The following is a 12027-nucleotide window of genomic DNA, read 5'->3' on the forward strand; positions in this document are numbered from 1 at the left end:
TATGAAGTGGCCATGGTTTTAAATGTCACAAAAGGAAAAAAAAAAAAACCAACAAAAAACAAAACCAGAAAAAAAAGCCCCAGGCCATTAAGGGCTTGCTCTTGCCTCCGTGAAGTCAATGGGACTTTTGCCATTGCCTGTGGTAAGAGCAGAGCCGGGCTCTAATGGAGCACCACTATCGGAAAACCCCGCAGGCACCGGCCCTGTGCTAAATCCACAGAGCCAGGACGGACTATCGCTGGCTGCGCAGGAGGGGGAGAGGAGGAAAGGCAGCCTGCTGGGATGCTGAAAGCGTGGGGCAGCGTAGGGCCAGCTGGGGCAGCCCCGCTGGGGCAGGTAAGGGGGGACAGCAGTAGGATGGGGATGAAGGAGAGGCAGTCTGTTGATGCAGCCGCCCATGGCACGGTATCCCACAGCCGGGGGATGCCACAATAGGAGGAGCTGAGACCGTAGCGGGTTCTTGGAGGGGCTACACAGGCTTCTCCTCCTGCCTTGGTCAGCAGGGTGGGGGATCCTGCCGTCCCCAGCCCCGGTATGTTCCCGCCGGCAGGACGCCTCGCAGGGAGGCTGAGTGGCATGGCACACGCCGGAGGAGCCCGGCCGTTGCCCGGCCTCAGAGCACCATCTAGAGATGAAAGCAAGGCTGGCATCCCTGCGGGTCCCGGCATCCCCGCGGGGCCCGGCTACCCGGGCTGGCCCAGGGCTACCGCCGGCCCCGGCGCTGGCGTGATACGGCGGGGCTGGGTTTGGGGCTGGGGCTGGCTCCCCGGGCGGTGCCGTGGGTCAGAGCCGGGGGTCGGGGGTGGAAGCGTTTGATTCTGAGGGAAGGCAGGCTCTGAGGGGACAGGTACCCACCGCCAGCCCTGCACCCATAACCTGCAATAAAGACAGGCCATGGCTTTCACAGCACGGCCACTGACTTTGGAAGCAGTTCAGTTATCCACTACCACTTTGATTTCTTCTTGGGGAGAAGCCTGCAAAGCCGCTCCAGCCCTGGGAAGTTAGGCAGAGACGATCTGGGTTCGGAGTTAGTTCCTTCTGGTTGTCACTTTGCTGCTTGCCTGCCCTTCAGATGATGCCTCACAGCCCTGTCTGGTTGCATGTGCTCAGTGTATGAGATTTGCTCCCCTTTTCTTATTATTTGGTCCCTCGATGCGGCACACGCAACTTATGGCTGTAGCAGGGTGCTGCTGCCTGTCCCCTGCCACAGGCGGCCAGCGAGCACTCTCCCCTGGCGGGAGAGGGGCAGTGAAACTGCATGGAAGTGGAGAAATGCCCCGCTGAAACATGTCCTCGCCAGCACGAGGGCTCTCAGGTAGAGGGTTTGCAATGCCTCGAGAGCTCTTCTGGCAATCAGCCTTTTCATACCCCCTTGGGACATTAGATAACGACAGCCTGGCTTGCAAACTGCACAGAGCCTCAGCTCCTCGAGTTCTTCCAGTTCCCGGGGAAAGCAACACCAGCAGAGCAGTCAGTGGGCCATTAGTGTATTTGCTTACCTTTAAGACATCTCTTCCAGAAAGAAGCATCTAGTGTGGGCAATGCCTCTGCTCCCTGAGCAGCCTGGGCACACAAACCCCAAGTGACTGGCTGTCAAAGTCAGGTCAGCGTGGAAAGAGGAAACGCATGTTGCTAAGAGGAGCCATGTGATTTCACTGCCCTGATGCCTGGAAAGAAATTCAGGATGGACACAAACACCATCCTGAAATAGTCTGTGAGACACCGGATATTTGAGCTTTAAAAGTTTTTTTTTGACGTCTGAAATTAGCAAGATTATTTTGGTGCTGGCCCCAGATTTTAAATAGCACGTCTTGAAACCTGGGACCTGGTAATATTCAGGTCCCTGGCTGTAGTGCATTGATAGAGTTGTTTGAATATCCCAGTGCTACAGTCACTGAAAGAGTCAGCTGAAGCCCTGTATGATAAAAAGCCTCGTTACAGAGGCTGTGCAACTGAGAGAATAAGGACCCTGAAATTGCTCCTGACAGGTGAATAGATGCTCACCCAGGCACAGACCCTCCACCTCTATCAGGGACCCGACACAGGCCTGGCAACCACTCCCAGGGTATTGGAAAGAGGAGGACGAACTGACGCAGAAACTCCAGAGAAGACTTTGAAGATATATATATATATAACATGACCTGCAGCCTGCACGTGCTTCTCTCAGGGATAAAATAATGAATCAGTTGTAGAGTGGGTGCGAGCACATGACAGGTGATGCAGACCTATAGCAGAACACTTGGTACAACACAGAAGGAGTTGATTAAATGCAAGCAAAACCGAGCCATCCTTTAGCTCCAGGCTGCCAGGTTATAGCATGTGCCTTTTGCTCTCCAGGACAGTTTTGTGCTCACTGGCAACCAGGCTGCCTTGAATAGAGAAACTTATGTGACCCATCCAGCGCTGCATGAGGCTGTGGGGGAAGTGGCGGGGAGCTGTGATGAGAAGCAGCTCTGGAGCGGAGTGCTGCAGCCGTGGGGTGACTGGCTGCACTCGGAGTGCCAGGGGTAAGTAATTGGGATCCCTGGAGTGCCAAGGAACCAGCAGTGCTCGGCGAGCTGGCAGGGGCTGTTGGGACAGAGCAATCTGAAGTCAGTGGAGGAGGGAAGTCAGGGTGAGAGCAGCTGGCAGCAGTTGCTGCAGAGGAGGTACAAGGTGCGTTGGTGGAGTTGTACTGGCCAGATGAAGCTGCATGCTCCCTGCTGCTCTGTTTGAGAGACAGCTCTCCTGCAGCGGTCAGATGGTCTCACGAGCTCAAAATGCATTGTCAGCTGTTATAATGGAAGAGCAATTTGTAAAAAACACAGGAATTTCTGAGTGATTGTATTTTTTTGATAATTTATCCCATGGAGAAGCCTCCAGAGCCCTCAGCCCTTCCATGGCCCTATTGTGCTTGCTCCTGCAGCCACAAGAGAAGGGGCAGCTCCTGTTCCATAAAGTCTCCAGTCTTGGCCAGAAAGAAAGCAAAAGGGGACAGAAGCAGCTGACAGCAAGGCAAAGTGACTTGCCCAAGATCACGAAGCAGCCAGTGGCACAAGGAGGAATTTAACCTGCTGCTGTGAGTTTAACCTGTCACCTCTCTGCACAGCCAGGGACGTTTTGAATGGTAAATGAACCAGGAGTGGTTCCTGGAATAGCTGTCTGCCCATTCTGCGTCCTCTGCTGCAGTGAAGCCATGGCCAGGACGTTGTACCTCCCTAGGTACATATACAACACCCTTTACCTTCGTACCACTGCCTATGACTCCAAATGGCAGCTCTGATGGACAGACATCCTTGGCCTCCAGACATCCAGATGTAGGAACTGGGAGCCATCGGGCTGCAGTGCTTCCCCCAAAATACCCTACACGGGGCCTTGCAGATACAAATCAGTACTTTCAATCACACCCAGAAGTGAACAGGAGGCCATGGCAGGCTCCGATGAGCATGTTCTGAGGTCCCTGATGAGCAACAGCAAAGCAGAAATGAAAATCCACAACCTCAGTCCTTGCAGGGAACGAGTCCCCAGCTGCCTCTCACCCTTCGCTGCGTGGGACGGGTGGTGAGATGGCCTTTTGTTAATCGGTGCCCTGTGCCTGGTGTTCAGCTGGCGAGGACAGGCTGTCCCTTCCAGAGAAACCCCTTGCATAAGAATTAAAGAGGAGCTGGGCTGAGATGCTGAACTAATCCACCAGGGCATGCTGGGAAGCTGCATTTTAAGCCATTCTCCCTGCCCTCCCGTCTCCCCGTGCGTTGTTTATCTCTCTTGTCCCTCCCACAGCAGTACGTGAATTATCCTGACTGGGCAAGCTAGTTTCATAACTGCCTGTGCTACGTCCCGTCCCCCCACCCCCCAAGCCCGCATGGGAGATGCTCGTACATGGGAGGCTTTTTAGCTACCACTGATTTGCACCACTGTGAATAACAAGCCCACACAAACGCCACTCTTCCCCCTCCCACGCGCGCAGTATCTGCACGCTGCACACGCATTTCGCTACTATGGCCGCATGTTCGCTCCCCTGGCACACACCCGCACGCTCCCACTGCACGCTTACGTCGCAAGCTCCTTGGCAAGCGCGCTTTGCACGCATGTGACGCTTGGCGAGCTCACTGGTACACGCAAAACTGGCACGCTTGTCACAGGCCTTCAGAGCTACCGCCTCAGCTGCTCCCTGTGCCACGGTGTGCTCCTCACCCATCCCCCATCATGTGTGTGACACCTTGTACCCCTTCAGCTACACCCATCACATGGGACACAGGCCTGCAGCTCACCCTTGCCATGGACACATGTGTGGCACATATGTACCTGGCACATGCCAAATACACATCATACACAAATGGGGCACTGCGCATCATAGGATAGTAGGATGATTCAGGTTGAAAGAGACCTCAGGACAGCTCTAGTTCAGCCTCCTGCTCAAAGCAGGGTCAGCAAAGAGGTCAAACCAGGTCGCTCAGAGCTTTATCTGGTCTTGTAAACCTCTAAGGATGGAGACTGCACAGCCTCTCTGGGCAACTTTTCCCCATGCCTGACTGCTTTTGGGGACAGAAAGATCTTCCCTGTATTCAAGCTGGACCTCTCTTGTTTCAACTTACGCTCGTTGTCTCTCATCCTCCCCTCGTGCACCACTATGAAGACCTTGGGTCTGTCTTTTACCAAGACTCCCCGGTCCTTTCCCACAGAGTTGTTCTCCATTTGGCTGGTCCCCAGCCCGTACCGTGGCCAGGGCTTCTTCATTCCCAGGTGTGTTCGCCCTCGCTGAACTCGCAATGTTTCTGCAGGCCCAACCCTCCAGCCTGCTTATGTCCCTCTGAGGCAGCCCTGCCCTCAGGAAATTTGGCTGCTTCCCTCTCCAACCAGGTGTCATCTGCCAGCCTGGCAGGAGTGTGCTCCATCACCTCCTCCAGGTCATCGACAACCATGTTAAACAGGACAGGTCCCAGGACAGGCACCCCACTGGGTACCAGCAGAGTACAACCCATTCACCACTACCCCCCGAGCCTGACCAGCCAACCAGGTTTTTCACCCATCTGCTTACCCACCTATTGAGATTGCAACACCTTTGCTTGGATACAGGAACGTTGCAGGGGATGGTGTTAAAAGCCTGGCTGAATTAGAGATAGATGACTTCCACTACTCTACCCTCGCCCACAAATCCAGTCATTTTATTGAAGAAGGTGATCAGGTTGTTCAGGCATGATTTACCTTTGGTAAATCCACACCGACAGTTGCCAGTCACCTTCTTCTCCTTCATGTGTCCAGAAATGTGCTCCTAGAGGACCCGCTCCAGGGCTCAGACAAGTCTGACCAGCCTGTATTTCCCAGGATCAACTTTTTGGCCTTTTTTGAAGAATAATACAGTATTTGCCTTTCTCCAGTCATGGGGGACTTCCTCTGATCTGTACTTCTGTATCCAGTCTCTCCTCCAACCAGCTGCCCAAACACAAATCATTTCACAGCTGACCTGTCCTTCTCCCAAGCAACAAGTGATAGGACAAGAGGAAATGGCCTTAAATTGCTCCAGGGGAGGTTTAGGTTGGATATTAGGAAAAATTGCCTCACTGAAAGGGTGGTCAGACATTGGAACAGGCTCCCCAGAGAGGTGGTGGAGTCACTGTCCCTGGAGGTGTTCAAAAAGTGTGTAGGCATGGCACTTCAGGACACGGTCTAGTACATGTAGTGGTGTTGGGTTGACAGTTGGACTTCATGATCCTAGAGGTCTTTTCCAACCTTAAAGATTCTATGATTCTATGATTCTATACTTCATTCGGTCTGACCTGCAAATCTTCCTACAGGGACGAATGTGGCTTCTCAGTTCTCTGTTGCTTTGCTTCCGCTGTTCCTAAGAGAGACAGAGGGCTGTGTCTCTGAGCCCCAGGGTTGTTTCTTTTCTCCTTGGGCTGCACATCCTCTCACTAGAGGCTTTGAGAAGTTCACACTGCTTCCAAAAGCCAACCCCAGTGCCATGCAGAAAGGGAGAGGGGAGCAGAGCAGCCTGATCCCACCCCTTCAGGAAGATGGGACGGGGCTGCCCCAGCTGATGGCTCTGCCACAGGACATGGCCATGGGGCAAAAGTCCAAACAGGGAGAGGGACCAGTTCAGCTCCTTCTCTCAAAAAAATACGAGGGTTGCAGTTTCTTAGAAGGAGATGTGCTGCATTCAAGGTGAGGAGGAATCCACAAGACTTGGCAAGGCAGAGGTGGTACCTCCCCTGCATCCCTGCATCTTACCCAGGCTGCTGGGCCAGGTTCTTCCATCACCCTCAAGGTACTCAGATGTCTTGGTGCCCAGGACTCAGCATGCAGGTGAGGAGGAGGACAAGGTTACGTGTCTTCAAGCAAGATCCTGCTGATTCAGCCCTGAATCCAGCTCCTCCCAAGGAATCTTGGCCCTGTCCTGTGGTCCTCTGCTATGTCTGCCTGACACGGCTGTGAGGGTGCACCTGAATATTCCTGTTTGTTTGGGTTTTTTCCATTGGGTTGTGGGGTTTTTTCTGTTTTTTTTTTTTTTTAACCAAAGCAAGCCAATGTGGGTGTAATAAAGAGAGTCAGTTGCAAACTGACAGAAGCTGGGAATACCACAAGGATAAAAAAGGTGAAGTGTATGGAAAAAAGCAATAAAGGCCCTTAATTACAGGTGTGGCCAGGAGCAGCTCCTATTATTAAGGTTGAAGACACTTCCCCTTTTGAGCCCCTGTTTTCACTTGCTTATAACTTTGACAAAAGTTGCACCACTGGAGCAGAAATTTTCCATAGAAAGTGATTGCCTCAGCTTGAATTTGGCACATTTATTTAGTGCTTTTTGAAAGCATTGGCCCACCACTAGGTTTCCCAGGCTGCAGGAAGTATATATATGGCCCAGGGGATGAAAGCTGTGGATCTTCTGGGCTTTCAGGTAAGGGCTTGGCCTTGGGCAGGATGTCAGGTTTTGTGTCATGGAGGCTGTGTTTTGCCGGTTCCATGAAACACCACAGCTCTCCCCCACCAGCGTGGACAAATTACATGGTTTTGTTAAGCGTGGGAGGAAGACTTGTCACAGCTTCACAGCTACAAAGATTTCAGCCTCTGCTAACCTGCCCAACCTTCCCTTGGCTTTTGAGGCTGGAGTGATGGCGTATGGGCTTTCCCACAGAGGAACAGGGCTGAAGGAAACTGGGAGGGCTTTCCCTTCTAGGGTCACATCCTGCTGCTCTGCATCAGGCACTGGGCTGATTCCCTCGATGCTTCTCTCTGCTCTGTGCTCCTGGCCACCTCTCTTTTGGTTCCTGGGAAGCCCGGTGGAGGAAAGCCCCTGATTTGAATAGGGAAGGGATGAAACTCGAAGGGAAAGGACCGAAAATCTGGGGAAAAGCAAATGAGACAAGGAGGCAGATGAGACTGGGAGCTGCAGGGAATTGCTGGGACTGGTTGGCCAGGGGCTACTGCCTGGGAGCTGCTGGAGTGACTTGGGCTGGCTGAGCAGGGGAACTGGGAGCAGAAAGCAAGCTGGCTGGGGCAGAGAGATGGGGAGTCGGAAGAGCAGAGGAGAGGTGATCGGCAGTGGGGTGGGCAGGGTGGACAGGGAGGAGGCAGGCAGCACTCAAACCATTTGCCTGGAGAGTGGGGGATTCTGGTGACAGATGGGGATTGGGGATGGAGGGTTGCTGCCACCAACCAACTGCCCAGGAAGGCTTGAACTGTGGAGGGGGACAGCATGTGGTGGGAAGGCTGGGACTGACTGGCCAAGGACACACAGCTGAGCCTGAGCCAGACTGGTCCTGTCTAGGCAGGAGACTGGGCCCAAGGCTGTGGTGGGGAAGAGACAGGGAAGGGCAGGTGAGGTGAACCTGGGAGGGGGCAATGGCCAAGCCCAGAGGCCAGGGCTTTGTGACAAGCCTGAAGAAGGGAAGCCAAAAGTGGTAAAGCTTGGAGGGGCCAAGTGGAGCAGGGAGGACAGCCATATCAGCTTGTGCTTCTGGGACCACAGATTTCTCCAGTGCCTGAACAAGAGTCTTCTCCCAAGTCTTCTTCCCAAGTCTTACTACTCCCAAATGCCACCTGACAGTGAGTCTCACCTCTCACCAGCTCTGCTCTTCACTGAGGACAACAGGCCACTGTTGCTATCTGTTATATCAGAATACACGTTTCTCATCACTGAGAAATGGCAGCACCAAGGCTGGCTGTACAACTGCCCTTCAATGTCCTCATGCATATGAATTACAGTTGAGTCTTTAATTATGTGGCCGCAGATTTATTTTCCACAGGACACCTGCAGCACACAGGTTAGATGGTGCTCTGGATGAGTCTGGGCTGTGTCACGAAGAAGGAAGGCTCTTTGCAGGGACTCAGCATCATCTTTTTTTTTTTTTTTTCCCCCCCAAAAGTGTGAAGAAAAAGGAGTGACTCATTGCTGAGACAGTTGTGTGTTGGCCTGGATCCCTGCCCTTGCCGCGGATTTCCTACCTGATGCTGAGCGAGTCACTCACAGCAACCTTTTCAGAGGTAGCTATTAGCTATGTTTTATTTTTTTTTGGCATTTGGCATTGTTTGTAGCCTTGTGCTATCCTGGGATCCTGGTGTCTCATTTGCAGGAGTATTTACTGCTCCCTGCTGCATGTGAATGGGGACTTGCACTTGACTGTGGAAAAGACTTTAAAATGCAGAGTGCTCTGGCAAAGTGCTCAGAACAGCATCGCCACCTTGCAGGCTGCCTTTGGCCTTTCCTCCAGGAATGCTGGGTCCTCTCTAAAATGCTACTCTCTTCCTTGGTATGAGTATTGAAACAGCAAATATATTATTATTTGGGAAGTACTGAGAAACTAGAGTATGTAACTAGAGTGGTATTCCCCGTAAAAAGACCCTGTGAACATTAATCATTGTTTTTTTGAGTGGGGGCTGCATGTTCTGAATAAACTGTGAGTTAATGCTTTGAACAACTCTGTTCTGCCTGTTGGATGTTTCAAGTCACAGGTACCTTCCTCCTCGGGAGCCTGTGCTCTTGAATTGCAGGGGGAAATGCATTTGTTCTCATCTTTTCTTGCTTTTTTTCACTGGCCTTGCAGAAGTAGAACTTCAGCACAGAGCTGAAGTTTTTTCTGCTTTTTCCCTGATTCCTCACACTTCCCTAGCACAGGCATGTGTCTGTGAAGAGGTGGCTTTGGTCTTCAAAGCAGCATGTCCCTCTCTGGATAGTGGGTGAAAGAGGATTCTGCTCACTGTGGATCAGGCAGAGCTGCCAAATGCAACCTGGCAGTTCTCTCAGGTCTCCTAGGTCACTGGAGCTCAGCTTTCCCACGAGTTTTACTAGGTGCTATGAATATCATATACGGTGACACTGGAAGGCCACCCAGCAGGGACACTGTGAATAAACAGGGCAACTCTAGCCCTTCATCTCCTTTCCTACCTGAGGAATGACATGGCGGGCAGTGCTGAGGCTGGGTGGGTGTCCAGTGTAGCCCCCTTGGGTACATCAGCCCACAAGACTCAGCCCAAGACACACTGCCATGGGTGCTGCAGTGTGAGCCACTGGGGACTGCCCGAGGACCTTCCCACATGAACAGGACAGCAGCCAAAGGGCCTGCAAGCAGAGCCACCCTGTGTAATCCATCTTCTGCTTGCCTGCCTTCAGCAGCAGCACTCCCTGCATCATCTAGGGATGCTTTGGCCATGTCTGAACCCCATGAAAGGTAGACATGAGGTGTCCCGGGTGCAAGTCCCCTGGTTGCTGAGCTAAGGGCTTCAGCTGGAGCCTTGAATCCCTTCCATGCTCTACAGCCAAAGATCCTTCCCAGGCAAACCAGGGAGAAGGGATGAGGTAAGGCCTCCTGGGGTCTTATCCTGGCATGGGGTTATGAGTGCAGCTGCAGCTCACTACTGGGTCTGGGAGGTTAGACAGCAGTCCAGGTGCTGTAGTTTAAACAAAGTCTTAATGCATCTTTGTTGTTGTATTCTGGTGCCTAATACAGGGCTAGACCTGAGGGGATGTTCATATTTTGGAGAGGGGCACAAAGAGGAAAAGATGCTTGTGGCTACTGCTGCACACCAGTTTGGTAACTGGAGAGGAACGGAGATAATTGAGCATAGATTGTGAGCATGGATTCTGCCTGTCCCTCAAATTTCTTCCCTTCCCAACCCAAACCCAACCTCTCTCGTTCGGGTCCAGCTGCTTGTGTTATACATAACACCTACCTTTTTTTAAGACACTGGCGCAGGAGTTACCTGTTGTACCACCAGAGCACTGACAGTCCTGACAGAGACAGGGTCCCTGCAGCACTGGCTGCTACACACATAGCCAAAACCAGCAGCCTCTGGCCCAGGCTCCCTCATATAAATCAGTCCATAAGAAGAGGTGTAACTAGGCAATGCTTGGAGAGAAGAAGGTGGGTGTTATTAGATCACATGGTTAGCCAGGCTAACAGCACTAAAAGCTTGATTACAATTCAATTAAGGGAATGTTTCTAATTAAAGACTTCTTATTTTAAGCCCTAAATGATTAAAATAAAGGTAGCTGAAGTGTCCGTACACACATTCTGATTTCATCCCCAAGGGCTGTGTCTACGTTCAGAATTTCTTCAAATTCCCTCGTGCCACTTCGGCCAGCACAGGGGGAGAGCTGGCATGGCCACCATCCCCCCAGACCCTGCACCCACCTGCCAAGCAGCGTCACCCCAAATTCCGCTCCCACCTGCCACGCTGAGAGCACACTCCTCTGGGATCCAATTCAGATCCGTCCTTCCAGGAGCCCCTCTGGCAGATCCCACCTCGCTCAGTGCCCGTACGGGCCTGCCTCTTGCAGCAAAGTTGTGAGCGGTGTCGGGCTCCAGCAAATTCTCTCTACCACCCAGGGTAGGAGGGCAAGCCCTCGGCCGGATTCAGCAACGGCCGCGTACTTTATTACCTACCTTCCCATCTGTTCGCTGTTACGTAAGCTGTGAAACTACAGAGGTTCAATGGAGCATGTGTAAGGAAATGTCATTACTACGAAAAACTCAATTAAATTTTAACGTCTCGGAATGGAGACGAAGTTCTGTGATAAAACCGGCCTGGCAGTGAGAGAAAGAAACGGTGCTGTTTCCCAAAGGGTTGCATAAAACAGGAACTATTCCCAGGTTTCAATGGCCCATCAACTCAGTGCGGGCGCTGACTGCCAGTGGGATTCAGAGCGTTGCGGACCACCATCTTGGTACAACTTGAAGCAATGACTGCTTTCTGCACAGCAGGGCTGCAACTTGGGCTCCTTGGTGCCAACAGCCCGTGCTTGCGTTATTTGGAAGTTGACATGGGGGTCCTGGCCTAGATGCACATAGGGGCTGGCCTGGTATGGGGGCCTTTGAGCTCTCCCCCATCACACTTATCTCCTCCACCCTCAGCCCGACCACAGGAACTGCACTTCTTGACTTTTGATGACTGTGCCAAAGCAGCTCCTCCCTAATGAGGCATCCCAGTGCCTGCAAAGCTTGGAAGTGTCTGGCTCTTGCTCCACAGTTCCCACCACTGTTCCCTTCCCTCTCACCCCGCGCTGGCCTCCAGCCTCCCCCCGCACTCCTGCTCCCCAAGCTCGCAACGGCACCTCATTCCTTTTTGCACACCCAGCCCCAACCTCCCACCTCCTGGGAGCCGCCAAACACTTTCCCAGCCTGGGTTTCGCTCCTACACCCCCCGAGCGGGTCTGATACACCCTGGCTGCCTCCCCCTGACGCAGCTGGCTCTTTCTGAGCTGCTCTGTAGTACACGGTGGCCACCTGGCCCTCAAAGACCCCTGGCTTTGCACTTCTCTGCTGGTGGACGCCCCATGGGCCTCTGTCCATCCACGTTAGGGTTTATGTCTGCCTGCTGACATTCGTGTGGATTTGCAGCTGCTTTACCCAAGGGCTGCCCCCTGTTCCAGAGGGGCACAGGCTGAGGAGCCCTGACCCTCTCTGTGGGGTCAGGGTGGCTATGATGCCTCATGGGCCATCCTGCTAGACCCCCCTTGGCATCTGCCACCACTGTGATGGGACCCCGTACCCTCAGGTGAGGACCCCCAAGTGGATGAGGACTGATGGCACCATTTTGAGGCTGCCCCACTTC

The sequence above is a fragment of the Grus americana genome, chromosome 1, assembly GCF_028858705.1.
Source record: "Grus americana isolate bGruAme1 chromosome 1, bGruAme1.mat, whole genome shotgun sequence".
NCBI lineage: Eukaryota > Metazoa > Chordata > Aves > Gruiformes > Gruidae > Grus > Grus americana.